The sequence below is a fragment of the Gopherus evgoodei genome, chromosome 6 (assembly GCF_007399415.2).
Source record: "Gopherus evgoodei ecotype Sinaloan lineage chromosome 6, rGopEvg1_v1.p, whole genome shotgun sequence".
In the NCBI taxonomy this organism is placed as follows: Eukaryota; Metazoa; Chordata; order Testudines; family Testudinidae; genus Gopherus; species Gopherus evgoodei.
Window position 1 is genome coordinate 103,781,591 of NC_044327.1, and position 21,920 is coordinate 103,803,510.

Genomic DNA, 21,920 nt, shown 5'->3' on the forward strand with positions numbered 1-21,920 from the left:
GTGTTGGTTACAGCAATAAGGAGCAGTAGGTGCTGTCCAGGGTTCTCTGCTTCGTGTCTTCCTCTGGATCCCTAGTTTTGAACCTGTGACATTCTTGGACCTTTCCCACCAGCATCACCCATAATATGACTTACCTGCTGTGACCATTTCTCACACGGAAAGAGAAATTTAGGAGGCAGATTTCCCTAGTGACAAAATTCACCCTTAAGACAAATAAACCACAATCCTCTAAAGAAAAGATCTTCCCATACACTAAATGTCAAAACTTCCCCCTCCATTACCAAGTGCTATTACCAAGGCAACACAATTTAGAAATTACCTATGGACTTTACGCACCACACTCTAAACATGGCCTAATGAAACCTAAGTCTGCCTGTGGGCAATCCCCAAAGAATCCCACCCTAAATTTCACATAAGACTTAGTGCATGGTATACTCTACTATTCAAATGTGCTCTGTAACCAATAATACATTAAGGATTTGTCTACATGGTCTCTCTACATCAGAGGGGTATGATCTGTAAAGTGCACTAACATGCTACACTCTAACTGCCCCCTTGGAAACTCCATTGGGGCACTCTAAAAGGTACCTAGTTTGCATTAACATAGAGCTGTTTGAAAGGAGACTATGTCAATGTGAATTAGGTACCCTTTAAGAGTGAGCCATCAGGGTCTACACAGGACAGTTAGAGTGCAACATGTTAAAGTGTCTACAAATCACATCCCTCTAGTGCACTGTTGACAAGACCTACATTTTATTTGATGACATTTAATCCCCTGAAAAGGACCAATATAAAGGCTATACCCAAATTAAGGTGCCATTTAGGAATATCCGCTGGTGCACCTGAGGGCATTTCAGGCTCTGGCTGAGCCTTTTGGGTATCGCTGTCTGTTGCTTCTGCCAGTTCTGGCTCGCTGGCGCCCACTGGCATTGAGTTTGAAGATGGGGTTGCAATTGCTGGTGCTGGTTGCTGTTCCAGTTCCGGGCCTGGGACTGGAGGTGCTGTGGCTGTTTCAGTGGTTGGCATGGAATCCGGGTCCACTACCTCTGTCTGGGTCTCTGGTAACACAGACGGGGCCTCTGTGGATAGCTCAGGAACAGGAATGGGTCTGGAAGCTTGCCTGGTTTGGCTACGTGTAACCATTCCCACTCTCTTGGCCCGCTTCACCTGGTTGGCCAAGTCTTCCCCCAGTAGCATGGGGATAGGATAATTGTCATAGACTGCAAAAGTCCACATTCCTGACCAGCCTTTGTACTGGACAGGCAGTTCAGCTGTAGGCAAGTCTACAGCTTGTGACATGAAGGGGTAAATTGTCACTTTGGCCTTTGGGTTGATGAATTTGGGGTCTACGAAGGATTGGTGGATAGCTGACACTTGTGCCCCCGTGTCTCTCCACGCAGTAACCTTCTTTCCGCCCACTCTCAAATTTTCCCTTCGCTCCAAGAATATTTGAGAGGCATCCAGGCCTGGGGATCTTTGGTGTGATGGTGGTGTAATGAATTGCACTCGCATGGTGTTCTTGGGACAGTTGGCCTTTATATGTCCCAGTTCATTACACTTAAAGCATCTTCCATCTGATGGGTCAGTGGGCCGAGGTGAGTTACTGGAGACTGGTGAGGTGGAAGAATAGGGCATCTGTGGCTTGACTTGGGTTGTATGTGGGGTCTTTGGCTGTCCTCGGTTGTAGGGTTTATGGTCAGTGTGCCCCTTGGGGTATTCGTTCCTCTTGACCATAGCTTTTTTGCTTTCTGCCACTTCCATCCATCTGGCTCCAATCTCCCCCGCCTCAGCGAGATTTTAGGGTTTTCCATCTTGTATGTACCGTGTTATGTCCTCAAGAACACCATCCAAGAACTGCTCCATTTGTATGAGGAGGTGCAGTTCTTCCAAGGTTTTAACATTGTGTCCTGATATCCAGGCCTCATAATTTTTCCCAACATAGTAGGCGTGTTTGGGAAATGACACATCTGGTTTCCACTTTTGGGTTCTGAAGCGCCGACGGGCATGATCCAGGGTGATCCCCATTCTGTATCTGGCCTTGGTTTGAAAAAGTTTATAGTCATTCATTTGCTGCTTAGGCATTTCAGCTGCCACCTCTGCTAAAGGTCCACTGAGCTGTGGCCTCAATTCTACTATGTACTGGTCTTCAGGGATGCTGTACCCAAGACAGGCTCTTTCAAAATTTTCCAAGAAGGCCTCGGTGTCATCACCTGCCTTGTAGGTAGGAAATTTCCTGTGCTGTGGAACGATAATTGGCGCAGGGTTGTTAGGGTTGGCTGTGTTTTGCTTAGCCTTTTCTAATTCCATGGCCTGTCGGTGGGCTTCCCTCTGGAGTTCCATCTCTTTTTGTTGTTTTTCCATGTCTCGGCGGTGGGCCGCCTCTTCTTCTTCTTGTTTCCTTCTGTGGGCCACCTCTTCTTCTGCTTGTTTCCTTCGGTGGGCCACCTCTTCTTCTTCTAGTTTTCTTTTGTGTGCTGCCTCTTTGGCTGCCTGTTCTCTTTGGTAGGCTGCCAGTTTGATGCTTTCTTCCTTTTCTTTCAGCTCCACCTCTTTTTGTCTTTTTTCCAGTTGTCACCTGTGTTCAGCTTCTTTGATTTGTTCTTCGGCCTCATTTTTGTCTTGGTAGACATGGTTTCTGTTTTCTTGTGTTGGGGTGCCCTCCGGTGTTTATCTTCAGAACTGCAGGTTCTCTGTTGCCTCCTGAAGTCTGCCTAGCAACAGCGCTTATTTCCTTTTCTTCCTCTAGCGTAAACTAGAAAAACCACTTTATTTGCATGTATATAGTGCTGGTATTTGACTCCTAATGGGAGTGCTATTGCATGACAAAAGACCTGTAACAGCTCCTTAATGGCTTCTTGCTTAATATGCAAGCCACAAACTGCCAGAGAGAGCAGAAAAAAAAATTCCCTCTGGTTTCTTTGAAAACCAAACCCTCTCTGCTAAAAAGTCCCTAGCAGAGAAAAGAAAAATATAATATTCCTACTGGCTTCTGGATTCTATCTCACCACTGCACACCATGTCATAACTCTAGTCCCAGATTTGGACCTTAGCGTCCAAAATATGGGGGTTAGCATGAAAACCTCCAAGCTTAGTTACCAGCTTGGACCTGGCACTTGCTGCCACCACCCAAAAAATTAGAGTGTTTTGGGGCACTCTGGTCCCCCTGAAAAACCTTCCCTGGGGACCCCAAGACCCAAATCCCTTGAGTCTCACAACAAAGGGAAATAATTCTTTTTCCCTTCCCCCCTCCAGGTGCTCCTGGAGAGATACACAGACACAAGCTCTATGAATCCAAACAGAGTGACTCCCCCTCTCCGTTCCCAGTCCTGGAAACAAAAGCACTTTCCTCTTCACCCAGAGGGAATGCAAAATCAGGCTAGCAAATCCAACACACACAGATCTCCCCCTGATTTCTTCCTCCCACCAATTCCCTGGTGAGTACAGACTCAATTTCCCTGAAATTTCCCAGTAAAAAAAAACTTCAACAGGTTTTAAAAAGAAAGCTTTATATAAAAAAGAAAGAAAAATACATACAAATGGTCTCTCTGTATTAAGGTGACAAATACAGGGTTAATTGCTTAAAAGAAATATGAATAAACAGCCTTATTCAAAAAGAATACAAATCAAAGCACTCCAGCACTTATATTCATGCAAATACCAAAGAAAAGAAACCATATAACTTACTATCTGATCTCTTTGTCCTTACACTTAGAAACAGAAGATTAGAAAGCAGAAACTACTTCTCCAAAGCTCAGAGAAAGCAGGCAGACAGACAAAGACCTCAGACACAAAATTCCCTCCACCCAAAGTTGAAAAAATCCAGTTTCCTGATTGGTCCTCTGGTCAGGTGCTTCAGGTGAAAGAGACATTAACCCTTAGCTATCTGTTTATGACAAGCCCTGGTTGACATTTTTCAAATTTTGAATTTTCATTGAAAATTTGATTTTTGATGGAAACAGGACTCCAAAATTTTGTGTACAAATGTTCATATTTTTCTAGCAGTTCTTATCAAGACCTATTTCGAGTGTTTAAGTGGGGCACAGACACTGCTCTGGCCTGCTGTACATGGGAGAATTTCAGCAACTATGATTTCCCATCTCCCTTCAAGAGTTACCTTTACCTATTTCTTATGGCTGTCTTTATCTGTTGCTCTCCTTTCAAGCACAATCATTACACTAGTACCAAACCGTATCAAAAGCCTCCGAATCTGGATGTCCTTGTTTTAGGAATTGTCTCCCAATTTCTCTAATTCTTCAGGTACACTTTTTGTTTTAATTGGGTTTGATCTCCCTAACCATCGCCTGTCTACTTTGCCAACATTTCTTCACTAAACATGTACTTGTGCAGGCTCTGTGGCATTCATGATACTTCAAAGTACTTTCCATTCATGGAATAAGAGAAAAGAAATGTACCACAAAATCTATGGGGCAGATCTTCAGCTGGTATAAACTGCTATAAGTCCATTGAAGCCAATGGAGATACATTGATTTATACCAGCTGAGGATCTAGCTCAACATATTGAATCAAATTAGCTCAAATTCCAAATTTCAAATACCAAATACAACAAACTGTTTGTGAAGAGCTCAGACTACTCATTATTTCCAGAAATTAGTCAGTGAATAATTCTGAATAACAAATATATTCAGGAAACTTTCAATTGGTTCATAGACAATTTACAAACACAACAAAGGGCTAATACATTTATTAGGAGGCATTCACCCAGTTTTACTTAAAAGCTAAATATCAAAACAATCAGAATTAAAAAATACTGACAGAGACATTTAATACATTAAAAGAAAAGTAGAGCTCTTTTTTCCTTCCTTTTTGGGCAGCAGCTTTTAATTTGTAGGGTTGCAAGGGTTTCTGAGGAATCTTGAATCATCCAGTCATTGAAGAAGAGAACTGGGGAGGAGACAGAGCTTAATGATTCCACTGAGATTTGGGTGGAGAAATCTCCTATCTTTGTACATGATGCAAATTATTCAATTAAGATAGCATCTGGAAGCACAACAATTTTCGTGAAGCAGCTGCTCTTCCTAATAGTTTCCTCTGTACAAATGCCCTTAGATATTCAGCATGAAATCCTATTGAAAGAATGATTGGTCAATGTAATGTGTCTTTAAAGGGGGCAGGAACAGAAGACAGTTTTCCAGTGACATAGTTCAGAGCTCAGCTGCAAAATCTTATGGAACATGGCATACAATACATCAACATATTATCCTAGGAGCATATTACTTTTCAAATTAATGTTGATTTTCAAAACTGAGCTAATTCTGGGTTATTTCTGTTTCTTTGTTTCAAAAATTAAAATATAATTTTCTGTTCTCTTATTCTGCAAAGTTAGCAAAATTATTTTTGGTTTGAAAAGAATTAACTGCATTTGCTATATTAAAGGTGAAACATTTTCTACAGCTCTTGATTTTGTTAGTGTTGGGGGGATGGGCTTTAAACCTCTTTTGTATGACTAGGAGAGCGTGTAAAGTAGGCAGCCTTAAAAAGTTCATTCTGGTTTTAGAGAAATTATAGTTTTCATTAGTATTCCCTATGTTTACATGGTGATACTGTTAGAGCCAATAATAAACAGGGAGTAACATTTTCAAAAACGCTTAAGTACCTTTGATTTTCATTGGGACTTAGTCAATTAGGTGCTTTTGAAAATTTTACACAGATTCTCAGCTGATGTAAATTGTTTCATTGGCTTCAAATGGAACTATGCTAACTTCAGTTGACACCACTTGATGATCTTGGCCCATATCTCTAGAACTGAAATGAACCCTTTTTTTGTTTACATGCATTGTAATTAAGGAGTTTGATTTTAGGTTGAAATGAGGCAGGGCTTGGATGAGGACTCAGTCCTGTACAAGGATCCAATTAATCATGAATATTTTAACTGAAGGAATTACCATCCAATCTTGTGATTCTGGTGACTATATAAATCAGTTGATCTTCACTCCCGTGGATTATGATTCTCCCACAAATCCTCACTAGAATAAGAGTACTTTTGTTTTATTTTTATTATATATTATTATTCTACGTTGTATATAGTGTTACATATGTTCATTTGTAAATTTGCCTGTCCATCTGTCATCTCCTCCCCCCCCAAAAAAATACCCATTTTTGTATGATATTAGACATTTGTGTGCACAAATCTGGAAACAAGGATAAAAATGGCTAGATAGCTGTACAGTTATCCAATTTGCTCCTGCAAGAATGAGGGAAGAGTTAAAAATTGCACTGGGGCATGAACATTTGGTAGGTGAACTAACCATAATCATGGGCTAGATTTTTACGTTAGCTATAGACACATATCTGAGGCACAATTCCTGCACTACTCCCCTTTTGCTTCGGGGGAGGAAGGAAAAATAATTCATTTACTATAAGTAATTTACTTCATTCCCCCCGCTGCAACCTACACTGTCAGCTACTTTGGTCAGGAAATAGAGGGCTATGTGACAGCCCATGTGCTGCCTTGTGGTTGGATGCAGTATTTTTGGGTTTTCCCTCATCCTAGCTTCACTGACCAGCCACTCAGGTCTGCTGGTAGCGCTCCTTTGTTCTCTGACTCAGCCCTCTGGCCAGGTCACCTTCTAGTCTCACCTCTTTCAGAGTAAGTCACCCTCAGTCCAGTAACAGTTCATCCGCCTTGTGCCACGGATCCACCCTGACTCTAGGCCCATAAGGCCTTATGACTCCTTCCCTGGGCCTTCACCAGGCCTTTCCTTGGTGGCCCGTAGGGGAACCCAGTCCCTCCTCTAATCTGGGTTCCAGTCAAGGGCCGCTGTTGCGCGCTATTACAGTCTCCTTTTTCCACGTTCCTGCATCTTCTCTGTAGGCTTCTTCCTACTGTAGTCTGCCTCTAGGCCTTCTTCTCCAGCCCTTTTCAGGCCTCAGAGGAAAGGTAATAAAGGAAAGGCACAACACAAAAACAGTCAAAACATGTCCCTGGCCTCCTTTTGTTCAGGAGACGCCTGATGAGTCATAGCCCAGCTCAGTGATTTCAGTATCATGCAAAGTTTGTATGAACCCTCTGTCAGCTTCATCCTCCACAGTGTTCCTTCCAGGACTGTTCAGCACCAGCCTCTTAACTCTCCTCTTCCAGGACTGGCTTGCCTTGCATGTATGGCTATGGGGGAGAGGGATGCCTGAGCCCAAAGCTGCTCCTAAATCCCTTCTTGCCTGGTACAGGGCTTGTATACCCCATCATAGACTCTTGTTAAGGGTTTGCTGATTCCCTTCCCTCCTATTCCGTCTGCCCCAGGGAAGGAATAAGCAGAAGCATAGCCTCATTTATGCCTATGCACCAGTAATCCAAATAGATTTGATGAGGGATGGGAACTACTCCCTCTTCCTTCCCTATACAGACTTGTAGTCACAATATAGCCCCATCAGTGTCATTGTTTTATCTACTCTTTGTTCAATATGTCCCTCCAGAAATCATTTATTGAATTGCTTCTCTGCACTACTGCCAAGTTAATATCTGAGCTGATAACAGGGTTGCTCAGAATTGAAGTCAGTATTTTATCTGTGGTCATATCAGAGCTATGCATATATGCAGAGAGAGAGTCCCAGTCAATCTCAAATTCACTGAGATACTTAAACACATACCTAACTTTAAGCACATGAGTAATCCCATCAATAGACCGGCCCACATACTTAAAGTTAGATATGTGTTTAAGCACCCTGATGAATAGGTGCAGCAGAAAGGGATTATTACTTCTCCATTCTATGGTGTGAGCATGAAAATTTCACTTCTATTTAATGCTGCAATACCATATTTCTGCTTTCTGAAGTTCCCCATCTCATTGAATGGCTGAGCTTTGGAGTCATTCTCCTCATATAAGTAAGTTAGTTTTTTTCAAGATGATTCAGAATTTATATGAATGTTTTGGGTTCCATTTTTTCCTGAGCCTGGGCTGTGGGAAGGAGGAGAGAGAAGTAAATGAGGAATGGACTCTGTTTCCGCCTGTGCTCTGGTGAGTTTTGTTTGTGTGGTGTTTCTGTCTATATTTTTAATTTTTCTACATCCTTTGTGTGTTCATTTAATCACTGCTCTCACACCACCTGCTGATATGTTTGAGAAGGATCAATTAAGAAAAATCCATTTCTCCTCCAAGGCTATTGTATGGGTCCTGAGGTTGTGTTATGATTACTGATCCACCTCCACCTGTCTTTATAGTCCCCACAAATTCTTCAACTTTCATCATTTTGGAACTACCCTTAATTCTTTTATGCTATTTGGTGAACTGCAAAGGCGAAATTTTTGCCTGGCTTTTGTAAATCTTCATACTATCTTTATATAAGTTCTCATAAAGCATCAAGGACAAGGTAAGCTTTACAAAGTTAGAAGTGACATTTTCAGCCACCGGCACAGTTCTGACTTTTTCTAATAGTCTGTCTTGTAATTAATACAGATTTCTATTTTGCTTCCCTGTTGCATGCAACAGATGTTACTCCAGTCCATCCTAAGCTTGTTTAGCCATTCTCTGCCAATCAAGAAGGCTCATTTCTTTCATTTGCGATGAGCAGCAATGATAAGAAGGTACGTTTCATATTGGACTGTGAAAGGTGGACATCCTAATACTTTTATCTTTCTCTGGCCAAAGTTTTTCAAAATTAGTTTTCCTGCTTTTTATTGGCCATATTGTGAATCCCTTAACCCCAGTGGCTTCAGTGACACCACTCGTGTAATTTCTTACCAATGAGAGTTGGGGGTTACAGTCTATCTCTATGTTAGAAAATGTTTGTTTGTACATTTCATCAGAAATTGCAGTTAATATGGCTTTATATCATCTACTTCCATTCTCATTTTCACATCAGGCTAACTCAATATGGATTCAAGTTCCACTTATTCCATGCTAAGTACAGTTCCAAGAAATGGTATACAACATAAAACCAATGGGACTAAGGCTCCTAATGGCAAGTTTTTTCTAAAGGTGCAGATGAGTTCTTAGTGGGATTTTCAGAACTGCCTAGGTACCTAACTCCCATTGAATTCAATTAATTATAGTTTGAAAAATCACTTTGGAAATGAGAGACCCGGATTCAAGTCCCTGCTTTGCATCAGGCAGAGTGGAAATTTTTCTGTGGGTGGAAACTAATGTGCTTTAGGAACCATAGGGTTAGGTAGAAGCTGTTCAGGGATTTATGAAGTCAAAGTGACAGCTGAGTGTCTAAATCCCTTTGTGGATCTAAAACTCAATCCTAAATCACTTGAATTTGTCATCTAAATCCCATGGGCCTTGAATTGCTGAACAGAACAATGCCTAAATACCTTTAAAAATCTGGACCAAATTACTTCACCTGGGAAGCTACTGTGGGTTAGGCACAGGACTACAACTGACATTTTCGTTCACGTTAAAGTCCCTTTATACAACCAGAGAGGTGGGAAGGGGCCACAGTTTAAGATAGAACAAGGACCAAGAATTAGTGAAGATGGTTAGTGAATCAACCCCATATTCTAGGTGTCCCAAAACCCCTGACTGCTAGAAGCTGGGACTGGATGACAGGAGTGGATCACTCAATAAATTGCCCTGTTTTCTGCTTGCACTGAAGTATTTGTCGGAAGACAGGATATTAGGTTAGATGGACCATTGGTCTGATATAGTATAGCCATTCTTATGTTCTAATGTATCATCCTGCTTCTAGGTATACCTAATCCTGCCTCTGTGTGGGGGGGATGGTCTAGATGACCTCTTGACATCCCTTCCTCACCTACATTTCTGTGATTTTATATTTGTGATGATCATGAAATTAAACTCTGTAAGCCTCATTTTTCTCAGCTGTAAAATGGGGGAAATTATATTTAGGCTAGGATTTAAAAAAAAACAAACAACCTCTAAAGGAGTTAAGTTCCCGAACCCCACTGACTTTGGGAATTCCAGCTTTACCTCACACTTTGTCGTGTTTTGAGGAGGGACATAATCATTTTTGTGGGAAAACAAAGCTTAGCTACAGTCTTAGAATCATAGAGCTAGAAGGCACCGCATGGTCATCTAGGCTAACCCCCTGCCAATATGCAGGATTTGTTGGGTTTAAACCATCCAAGTCTTATGCATAAAGAGGCCAGCTCTTGCCAAAACTTTTTTTTCCTAATTTTGATACTGAAGGGGAATTTCAGTATAAAGTTTGGTATCTGAGCTGTTTTTAAGTCATCTTTTCTTTTTCCCCTGCTGTTTTTAGGATTACCTTTGTTATCCTCCTTAACCATTTGATTTGGTTTTCTTTCTTAACCCCGTTCTGTTTGCTCTCCTGTTCCTTGTTCTGCAAGCTTATGTGATGCTGCATATTCTTGTTTGGCTGCCTCCCTTGATATTCCATTTATTTTATTTTTTTTGTATTTTTTTAGTCTTTGAATAACCCTGCCTAAAACCATAGAGAGCTTGATCCTGCTCCTATTGAAGTCCATTGGAAAACATCAATTGACCTGAGTTGGTCAAGATCAACCCCATTGACCTACTTGTTCTTTGCATTCTTCTTTTTCAGAAGAAGTGTAGTATGATGTACATTAGTGGTGGTGTATTTTAGAATCCCACAGACATCTCCTACAGTGAGGGATTTTAATACTTCTCCCAGTCTTACTCATTTTAGCAGCCTGATCTTAATTAGAGTTAAGTAAAAGAAATCCCATGAGAATCAACAGGGAATGCTGATGATCAGCATTTCTCAGAATCAACCTTGTGGGGCAGAACTTCATCTGCTGTCTTTTTTATTTTCTTAGTTCCATAGATGTAAACTGGGAATTGGCCCCTTTATTTTCTTAACTCCTACAAATTTATTTTCCTTCAATCCTTTAAAGTAGTATCAGTGTACCAATGAAGTTAATTCCAAAACTCAGTAAACTAACGTAGAGGTGCTTCAGATCATTTGATATGTTTACCCACAAAGCTGCCTTCCGATATTTCAGATTTGTCCTAGTTTGTTAGCATTTCTTTTCCATAATACTGTATATGACACTGTCTTGGATTAAGCTTCCCATTCTTATGCATCTTAAAGATTTCTGCTCTCCCTGGTATTCTTACTTTGCTGACCTTTCTAGGATCAGGACAAATTACAGTATGTGTGCATGTTCACATGCCTTGTGTACACACACCACAAAATGCATAGATTTATACAACAAACAAGATATGATCTTCTTATCTGCATTTTAATTTCATAATTCATTATAATATCAGGGGAAAATAAACTGTTGGAAGCCCTAGCCTGTTGGATTCTTCTGTCAGTTTATGAACATAGATTAATAGATATCTGTACAATGAATACACATTTTTCTGGATATCAGGAAAATCCCTTGTATATATTCGGGCCATGCATTCTAGGGATATGTGTGTGTCCATGTGTGTATACAAACACACTCAGATACATAGATAGAGATGAACTATATTGCTTCTGAATAATATTTGTAATGCTCCAGATGCTGGAAATGACAGTCTTTGTGTATGGTATGTCTTCAGTACAATTTAGACCACCATACGCTCATTTGCCCTCAAGTAGGCCTATTTAAAGTATAATTGACTGCCCTGGCAATTATTGTGAATAGCAGCTGTCTGCTGGTGAAAAAGGCATATATATAATGAGAGAGAAAGGATCAAATACGAGAGATAGAAGAAAAGCATAAAGAAAATATCTATATCACGTATTTTAGACCAGATTTTTTAGAGAAAAGCCACAAGGCCTATTAGCCATTTCCAATTAGGGACTATCAAAAAATGAATGAAGGTACTCATCTATTTATGAAAAGCAGCTGGGTCTACCCTAAATATAAAACTGGCAAAAGTTTATTTGTTCTAAAATTGTTACAGCTTACAGTACTTCATTTATTTTCATTAGCTACATTAGGTTTTGTGAAAACCTTTGTTGTATCATGTACCTTCTGCATCAGACAAAAACACCTTGCTTTGTTTTTCTCCTAAATAGCTACATAATTAGATGGATTATTTCATGTGTCTATGCATGTGTTTGCTGAAGAGAACAAGCCAGATAAATTAGCACTTAGCAGAACACACAATAGCACATAATATGCCCTTGTGTTTCGTATAAAGCTTTATTTGTCATTCACGGCTGGTTGGCAAAACTGACTTTGCTTTTGAAAATGACAGGTGGTACTCTGGTGCTTTCTGTATGAAAAAGAGAAACAACCTTCACCAAGACAGCTTCTGTCAATAGCTCCTGTGATTTAGCATTCAAGAAACACAAGCATCCTGGGCTTGTGTTTCTTCTAAAGTTTTGTTTCATTTGCATCTCTTAGGCCTGACATCATCAAGCCAGTTTAATAGTTGAGATTCTATGCCACAAGTTCCATACAATCCAGAAAGACCTTCCTCCTTCCTACAGGTCTGATTATAAGACAGGTGAAGTTTGGTATATTTCAATAAACTTCTACATTCCATGTCAGGAATCAATAGCACTCCTCCTTTCTTTAGGGGTTATTAAATTGCAGCTGTAACATTAGCCTTCTTTATCTAATTGATTGTCTTTTCACAGGGCTAAGAAAATCAATAGCAGTCAATGGGACTGCCCTGTTTTTACTTAATAGATGTTTTCTCCTAATTGGCTCCCTGGGTGGCTTCAGTGAGCTCAGTATGTTTTCAAAAGTCCACAATATGTTGCAGCTCTTGTAAACTATTTTACCATGTGCAACAGTTATTGATTTTATAATGAAATCTAGAAAATTCAATAGCAATCAGGAATATAGATCAGGATTCCTAGGTAAGTTAAGGCAAAGAGCAAACTCACTTTGCTACCACTTCAAGCTGTGATCCAATTAAATGTCTCCTTAAAGTATTACATTTGCTAAAGACTTTCATCAAAGTCACTTGATCAACTGTATGAAACCGCATATGAAGTAAAAAGTATGAAAAACAGATGCCAGTGTTTTGTCCACACTTTGGCATTATAGTTGTTTGCTAAACAACTATTGAAAAAAAAAGAATACAAGAAAAAAGTGTGACATTTTCATCAAAATCATTACAATTAGTTGATCATTTAATTGTGTCCACCTTGACATCTTAAAATGTTAATTCAAGTAAGCTGACTATTGAAAATCAAGTTAAGGGAGGAAAAAACAAAAAACTAAACGTAAAGCCACCCAGCAATTAAGTACCAAAATGATGCATTTGACCTCTGCTGAAAAGGTCAATATGTCAAATGCCTTATTCTCAGAGTCCGCTCAACCCTTAGAAGCTCAGTTCTGTCTCTGAAGAAGCTTTGGAGGAAGCCAGATCGTGCTAGCACTTTTTATTTAATGGCACTATGAAATGCTGCTGCCCCATGTTCATTCTATAAAGGGACTAGTTTTCTTTCTTTTGCACAATTGTCAAGACATAAGGCAGCATCAGCAGCATGTCACTCAGAATATGCAGGGATCAGCAGTCAGTGTTGCAAATAGTAGATACTAAGATGCTATCCATATTAGAGAAATTTACATTGGTTACTGATGTAAGACCTGCTTCACATTGGTGAACTGCGTCTGCATTAGAAGTCTGGAGCAAGGTAACTACACTGATTTAGTTACAGCAATCCAAATTTCTGTATTAGCAATAGGGCTTCACAAGTTCTCCAGTGATGAGATATAGAAAGAGGGAAACTCCTCCTCCTCGTTTTATACAACTTTAAAAATAAAATGAAAAAAATCAGAGCTTATGTTGTCTTTTAAAGGATAGGACATTTTGATTTGTGTCTTTGTTTGCCTTTTAAGTAAAAGGAACAAAAAGAGAATGCATGGAGAAGAAATGTCATCCCCATTTAAATTACAAAGGGAATAAGATTTTCTTTGGTTTTGTTCTTTTATTTCATTTTTATTGGTGATGTCCTAATGCACAAAATAAACCTTTTGTTTGTCCCACATCTTCAGTGGAAGATCAGCCTGATCCTCATCATTTTAACTCCCCCAGCAGGCTGTGAATGGGCTTCACTCTACCTGGAGACCAATCCTATGGGTTCACGTTTTGTTTGCTCCAAGAAATAAATTTCCCAGACTTGCTATCTCTCTGATGACTAAGTCTCTTTTAAAATCAGGATGAGACTGTTGTTTGCATACACCCATGATTAGGTTTGTATGTGTAAATGATAATTGCTTATATAGAGAGGTACAGTAACTCATAGACTCATAGACTCTAGGACTGGAAGGGACCTCGAGAGGTCATCGAGTCCAGTCCCCTGCCCTCATGGCAGGACCAAATACTGTCTAGACCATCCCTGATAGACATTTATCTAACCTACTCTTAAATATCTCCAGCGATGGAGATTCCACAACTTCCCTAGGCAATCTATTCCAGTGTTTAACTACCCTGACAGTTAGGAACTTTTTCCTAATGTCCAACCTAAATCTCCCTTGCTGCAGTTTAAGCCCATTGCTTCTTGTTCTATCATTGGAGGCTAAGGTGAACAAGTTTTCTCCCTCCTCCTGATGACACCCTTTTAGATACCTGAAAACTGCTATCATGTCCCCTCTCAGTCTTCTCTTTTCCAAACTAAACAAACCCAATTCCTTCAGCCTTCCTTCATAGGTCATGTTCTCAAGACCTTTAATCATTCTTGTTGCTCTTCTCTGGACCCTCTCCAATTTCTCCACATCTTTCTTGAAATGCGGTGCCCAGAACTGGACACAATACTCCAGTTGAGGCCTAACCAGCGCAGAGTAAAGCGGAAGAATGACTTCTCGTATCTTGTTTACAACACACCTGTTAATGCATCCCAGAATCACATTTGCTTTTTTTGCAACAGTATCACACTGTTGACTCATATTAAGCTTGTGGTCTACTATGACCCCTAGATCTCTTTCTGCCATACTCCTTCCTAGACAGTCTCTTCCCATTCTGTATGTGTGAAACTGATTGTTCCTTCCTAAGTGGAGCACTTTGCATTTATCTTTATTGAACTTCATCCTGTTTACCTCAGACCATTTCTCCAACTTGTCCAGATCATTTTGAATTTTGACCCTGTCCTCCAAAGCAGTTGCAATCCCTCCCAGTTTGGTATCGTCCGCAAACTTAATAAGCATACTTTCTATGCCAACGTCTAAATCGTTGATGAAGATATTGAACAGAACCGGTCCCAAAACAGACCCCTGCGGAACCCCACTTGTTATACCTTTCCAGCAGGATTGGGAGCCATTAACAACTACTCTCTGAGTACGGTTATCCAGCCAGTTATGCACCCACCTTATAGTAGCCCCATCTAAATTGTACTTTCCTAGCTTATCTATAAGAATATCATGCGAGACTGTATCAAATGCCTTACTAAAGTCTAGGTATATCACATCCACCGCTTCTCCCTTATCCACAAGGCTCGTTATCCTATCAAAGAACGCTATCAGATTAGTTTGACACGATTTGTTCTTTACAAATCCATCCTGGCTATTCCCTATCACCTTACCACCTTCCAAGTGTTTGCAGATGATTTCTTTGATTACCTGCTCCATTATCTTCCCTGGCACAGAAGTTAAACTAACTGGTCTGTAGTTTCCTGGGTTGTTTTTATTTCCCTTTTTATAGATGGGCACTATATTTGCCCCCTTCCAGTCTTCTGGAATCTCCCCCGTCTCCCATGATTTCCCAAAGATAATAGCTAGAGGCTCAGATACCTCTTCTATTAACTCCTTGAGTATTCTAGGATGCATTTCATCAGACCCTGGTGACTTGCAGGCATCTAACTTTTCTAAGTGATTTTTTACTTGCTCTTTCCTTATTTTCTCTTCTAAACCTACCCTCTTCCCGTAAGCATTCACTATACTAGACATTCCTTCAGACTTCTCAGTGAAGACCGAAACAAATAAGTCATTAAGCATCTCTGCCATTTCCAAGTCTCCCGTTACTGTTACCCCCTCCTCATTGAGCAGTGGGCCTACCCTGTCCTTAGTCTTCCTCTTGCTTCTAATGTATTGATAAAAAGTCTTCTTGTTTCCCTTTATTCCCATAGCTAGTTTGAGCTCATTTTGTGCCTTTGCTTTTCTAATCTTGCCTCCGCATTCCTGTGTTATTTTCCTATATTCATCCTTCGTGATCTGACCTAGTTTCCATTTTTTATATGACGCCTTTTTATTTTGTAGGTCACGCAAGATCTCAAGGGTAAGCCAAGGTGGTCTTTTGCCACATTTTCTATCTTTCCTAACCATCGGAATAACTTGCTTTTGGGCCCTTAATAGCGTCCCTTTGAAAAACTGCCAACTCTCCTCAGTTGTTTTTCCCCTCAGTCTTAATTCCCATGGGACCTTGCCTATCAGCTCTCTGAGCTTACCAAAATCCGCCTTCCTGAAATCCATTGTCTCTATTCTGCTGTACTCCCTTCTACCTTTCCTTAGAATTGCAAATTCTATGATTTCATGATCACTTTCACCCAAGCTTCCTTCTACTTTCAAATTCTCAACAAGTTCCTCCCTATTGGTTAAAATCAAGTCTAGAACAGCTTCCCCCCTAATAGCTTTTTCAACTTTCTGAAATAAAAAGTTGTCTGCAATGCAGTCCAGGAACTTATTGGATAGTCTGTGCCCCGCGGTGTTATTTTCCTAACATATATCTGGATAGTTGAAGTCCCCCATCACCATCAAATCTTGGGCTTTGGATGATTTTGTTAGTTGTTTGAAAAAAGCCTCATCCACCTCTTCCGTCTGATTAGGTGGCCTGTAGTAGACTCCCAGCACATCACCTGTGTTTTTTACCCCTTTTAGCCTAACCCAGAGACTCTCTACCCTTCCGTCTCCTATGTCCATCTGCATCTCAGTCCAAGTGTGTACATTTTTAATATATAAGGCAACACCTCCTCCCTTTTTCCCCTGTCTATCCTTCCTGAGCAAACTATACCCATCCACACCAACATTCCAGTCATGTGTATTATCCCACCAAGTTTCAGTAATGCCAATAATGTCATAGTTGTATTTCTTTATTAGCACTTCCAGTTCTTCCTGCTTATTACCCATACTTCTTGCATTTGTATAAAAGCATCTAAGATATTGGTTTGATCTTGCCTCCCAGCTTTGCCCTGACCCTCCTTCCTCTCTGCCTTTATAGCACGTGCTCCCTCCTGTTTCCAACCCATCTCCCAGGTCTTGTTCCCCACTTACCTGTGGGCTTTGCTCACCTGTCCCCGTCAAACCTAGTTTAAAGCCCTCCTTACTAGGTTAGCCAGTCTGTGCGCAAATAAGGCCTTTCCCCGCTTCGAAAGGTGAACGCCATCTGTTCCTAGCAGTCCTTCCTCAAATAGCATCCCGTGGTCGAGGAAGCCAAAGCCCTCCTGGCGACACCATCTTCGCAGCCAGGCATTCACCTCCACGATGCATCTGTTTCTGCCCGGACCCCTACCTTCAACAGGAAGAATCGAAGAGAATACCACCTGCGCTCCAAACTCCTTAACCCGTACTCCCAGAGCCCTGTAGTCACTCTTGATCTGCTCAGCGTCACACCTCACAGTATCATTTGTACCCACATGGATGAGTAGCATGGGATAGTAGTCAGAAGGCCGGATAATCCTCGACAAAGCCTCTGTAACATCTCGGATACGGGCCCCTGGCAGGCAGCATACCTCCCGGGATGAACGGTCAGGGCGACAGATGGGTGTCTCCGTCCCCCTCAGCAGAGAGTCTCCAACCACCACTACCCTACGTTTCTTATCAGTGGTGGCAGCAGACCTCCCAGCCTTAGGGGTACAAGGCTTCACCCCCTTAACTGTTGGGGGTAATTTCTTCTCTCCTGTATCAAGAAGAGCATAATGGTTATCTTTTACCACAACAGGAGGGTTCGCAGCAGCAGTGGAGCACTGCCTGCTGCTAGAAGTAACCAGCTGGCTGTGTCCACCCTGAGCCGCCTCCTCCACTGGTGTGTCAGATACACCCTGAGGCATCTCCTCCTCCACTGGAGTGTCAGTAGTCCTGTCAACTGGGACAGCACCGTCAGCTGTCTCCACATGGATACTGTCCAGGAATTGCTCATGGACACGGATGTTCCTCAGCCTGGCCACCTCCTCCTGTAGCTCTCCCACCTGCTGCCTGAGAGATTCCACCAGTAGGCACCTTTCACATTGGATGCCACCCCGAGCCTGGATATCAGTAAGTGGAAATTGCAAATTACAGTCTTTGCAAGCCCACACCAGAATCTGGGTAAAAGCATCCATGCTTTGGTGCTCTGTCTGGCTACAGGTGCAGGTGGAGGAGACAGAAGCAGTGCTGGCACAGGTGTTGCGGGTCCTCCTCACCATTGTAAGCCTCCCTCTGTCAAACTCTCTCAATTTCTACAGCTCCCTGTCCGCTCCTCTCTGCTGTAAACAGAAAGGTTTTCGATGTGGCTCAGGTTATGGGTTCAGGGGACCAATGGGTCACAGATGAGACGGACAAGGGACCCCCCCCCCTTCCTACTCCCCTTCCAAACTCCCTTGCAAAACTCCCTGTTAGCAGCTCCTGGTCACTAAGCTCCCTGGTTGCTTGTGCGCAGCTTTATAAAGCCCTGGCCTGAGTGAATGCCCCGCCCACTGGTTAAGGTTCAGCCAATTACCAGAGGCTTCTAGCTTTCAAACCTTCCTAGTAGCTCCACCTCCAACTGCCAGCTACAGCACACGGTCCTTCAAACAAACAAACAAACAAACCAAACAGACTGACAAACACAAGCTCAGCACACAGCAAGTAACCCCCAAACACACACACAAACCCAACACACAAATGCTAACGACACAAATTAATTAGAATCTGGGCACAGGCTAGTACCCATGGTAATATGTGGCATTACCATGAACTAAAGCAACCACGCATATGAGTTCTAAGCATAAATCATGGACTCATCACAAGATCGTATTGTTTTCTCTTTTGCCACTACTGTGTGTTGGTCACAGAAATCACGAAAATCTATCACAGGAATCAAAGAATTTCCTGAAATTTTCATAAGTTTTCAGTGTTCTAAGCTGTATGTGCATATATTACGGAATTTGTGTACAAGTAAAATGGAGTTTTACAAGACCAGCTTAACACATGTTACAGGAGGTCAGCAAACTCTGAGAAAAAATATATGTATAATACAAGTGAGACTGAGTAAAGCCTTTTCTATCATAAGAATATCTCTGGGTGCAGTATCAAGGAAACTAGGAATCCACAAAAAACAGTCCCACAAACATAAGCATGACGGAAAAACAAGTGCTTATGATTTTTTTTTAAATACACACAAGAAACAGGCACAGTCCCCAATGCACCAAACCTACCCTGAGTTCCTTCTACTCCACAAAACCATTTGGTTTTGCCATAGGGTATCTGCAGGTCAGCTGTCTGCCTAGAGTAGCTCTGTTCTACATGTCCCGAGCTTCTCTCATTCCCAGGTCACTGCCTCCCAAGGCAATTACCCTGACTCCTCATCTAACCTGCATAGTTGCCAGGAAAATATACTGGACTTTGAGGCCATCAGTCCCAGAAAAGTCTGCTAGCTTTCTCATGTGTGCTGAGCAGCTGCTCTCTATATGCCTGAGCAGTGCAAGTGAAAGAACTGTGGCTAACAGCCACTGTATTATGTTCAGTGGCATTCATGCAGAATTCAGAATGCACATGAAGAAGGAGCTTGGGACCTGCTTCTGTGAGGTGCCAGGTGGGTACTGAAGTGGTTCTGCACACTGCAGAAGCAGGCTCAAAGGTCCAGTCTAGGCAAGCACTTAAGTACATGTTGCTTTGCAGGACTGTTGCCTTAATAAATTGCCACCATGCTAGCACAATGGCACAGTAAGTATGTCTACAGTGCAATTAGACACCTGCAGTTGGCCCATACCAGCTGAGTCAGGCTTGCAGGGTTCAAGGGCTGTTTAATTATGGTGTAAACATTTGGGCCTAGACTGCATCATGAGCTCTGGGTCCCTTCCACATCACAGGATCCTAGAGCCCAGGCTCCAGATCAAGCCCAAACATCTACATTGCAATTAAACAGCCTCTTAGCCCAAGTTCTGCGAGCCTGAGTCACCTGGCATGGGCTAGCTGCTGGTATCTAACTGCAGTGTAGACATACCCAGTGACTTTTTCCTTACCATTCTCACTTATTTAAGATGAAGACCCATTTCCAAGTATAGTGGGAAGGAGATGGTCTTCAGCGTGCAGGTCTTGTGACTATTTCAAGGATAGAGGAGAATTGAAGTTGTAAGTTGTATTACAGCCTAATGCAGCTCCTATTTAAGTCAATAGGAAGATTCCCTTTGACTTGAATGAGAATTGCATCAGGCCCTGAGTTAATGAGGTCAAAGCAAAAACAACAAAGCTGAATCAGATTTACTCTGCAGAAAATTCATAATGGCATAACCTGCTGAATGTAGGCCAGACCTTATCTCAATTGTTACTAGTGCTAAGCAGCACTTTCAGTCTGTCTCATATATTTGGGAAACAAGAGTCAACTGCTGAACGTATGTCTCTCCTGAAAAATATAATAAACCGTGATTAATATACTTTTGTGTATTTCAGACCAAGAAGAGAACAACTTCATAATGGCAACCCAGTGTTGAGTGAGCATGATTTTAAAACCAGGCAATGTTATTTTAATTTAATTTATTTATGTGTTAATGTAATGACATTAAACTGTATGTATGGAACATTTGAGGCTTTACAACCAGATTCTTTTTGTGTGTGTGTGTATGTGTGTGTGTGTTTGTCTAACGAGCAAAATTAGACTATTTAATATAATTTCAAGACAGTATAATTTTTAAGCAACCATAAATTTCTAGTGGTCTCATCAATTGCCTTTACATGGTCCACAAAACATTCATATTTCCTGAAAGCATAGAACAATTAATTGCATAAAATTTATGAATGAATAGATAAGGAGCAAAGTTTGAACAAGCTATTTTTTATTCTACCAGTAAAGGGACACAAAGAAACCTTACACAAAATTCCAAATTAGTATTTGTGTAATGCCTTCAAAAAGTAGTTTCACTGATTTTATTCTTACTTTGCAAGAGGGAAAACCTCTGTATCCTGCAGAGTAAAATTGAAAGAGTCCAGGCCAAATAAAATGTTACTAACCAAAGCTATAGGGCTACTAAAATTAGGATTTATAACTGAACCTAAGTACAACATGAACTATGGGGAAATCATAATTTCTCCATTAATATTTGCTTGTGTGGCAATAGGAATATGTGTTCAATTACAATCAAGTTGATTGACTGTGACTCTGACATTCCTGGATATTCTGTTGTAGCTGGTGAGGATTTGGAGGTTTAGATTAATGCCTTTTTGACTTGATTTAACAACATTCAAGAGTTGAAATAGGCCTGGAGATAGAAAGCAAGGAATTCCCTATAAACTCTGACATATGCGTTCAGTATTACTGACCAGAAATAGTTACTTGCCTAAATTGTCTGCAAAATGTGTAAAAGTGTAGAACATAAGATCAGATACAACTTGATAATCATAATAAAAATCCTGTGTATGGCAATTTTATCTCTTACCAGTTACAATACCTTTCTCTTCCAGTTAAGTGCAGTGGCAGTCTTAGTTCCAAGGCAGCCATCTTGTGATGCTAAAGATGGTAAATGGAACAAACCTATTTTTTTCCATTAGGCCCCTGACTCTTAACAGTCTCTTAACAGTGGTGTCTCAGCAAGGTGTTGGAGTTTGTCACTCTTTGTAGTAGGCCATTGTGCATGAATATTTCACCATCTTTTATGGTTTTGTGTTTATAAATTTTGAGTAAGCAAAAGATAGATGCATGTGTAGTTTTGTTTGGTTTTAAGTGAAAATATAAAAGTGAAAGTATAGTAAGGTCTGATACATATACAAGAAAGATTGTCTATATGATTTTTTCAAATATTTATTTCTATAATAGAACCCTGTTTATCTGAGCTTCCATTATCCAACTCTCTGTATTAACCAAACCACCAGAGCACAAACAGGAACAGTGTTTCTCAACCTTTTTATTGCAAAAGTTACATGCTTCATCCCTGGGCAATGAGGCTTGGGTTGTCGGCCCCAGGCA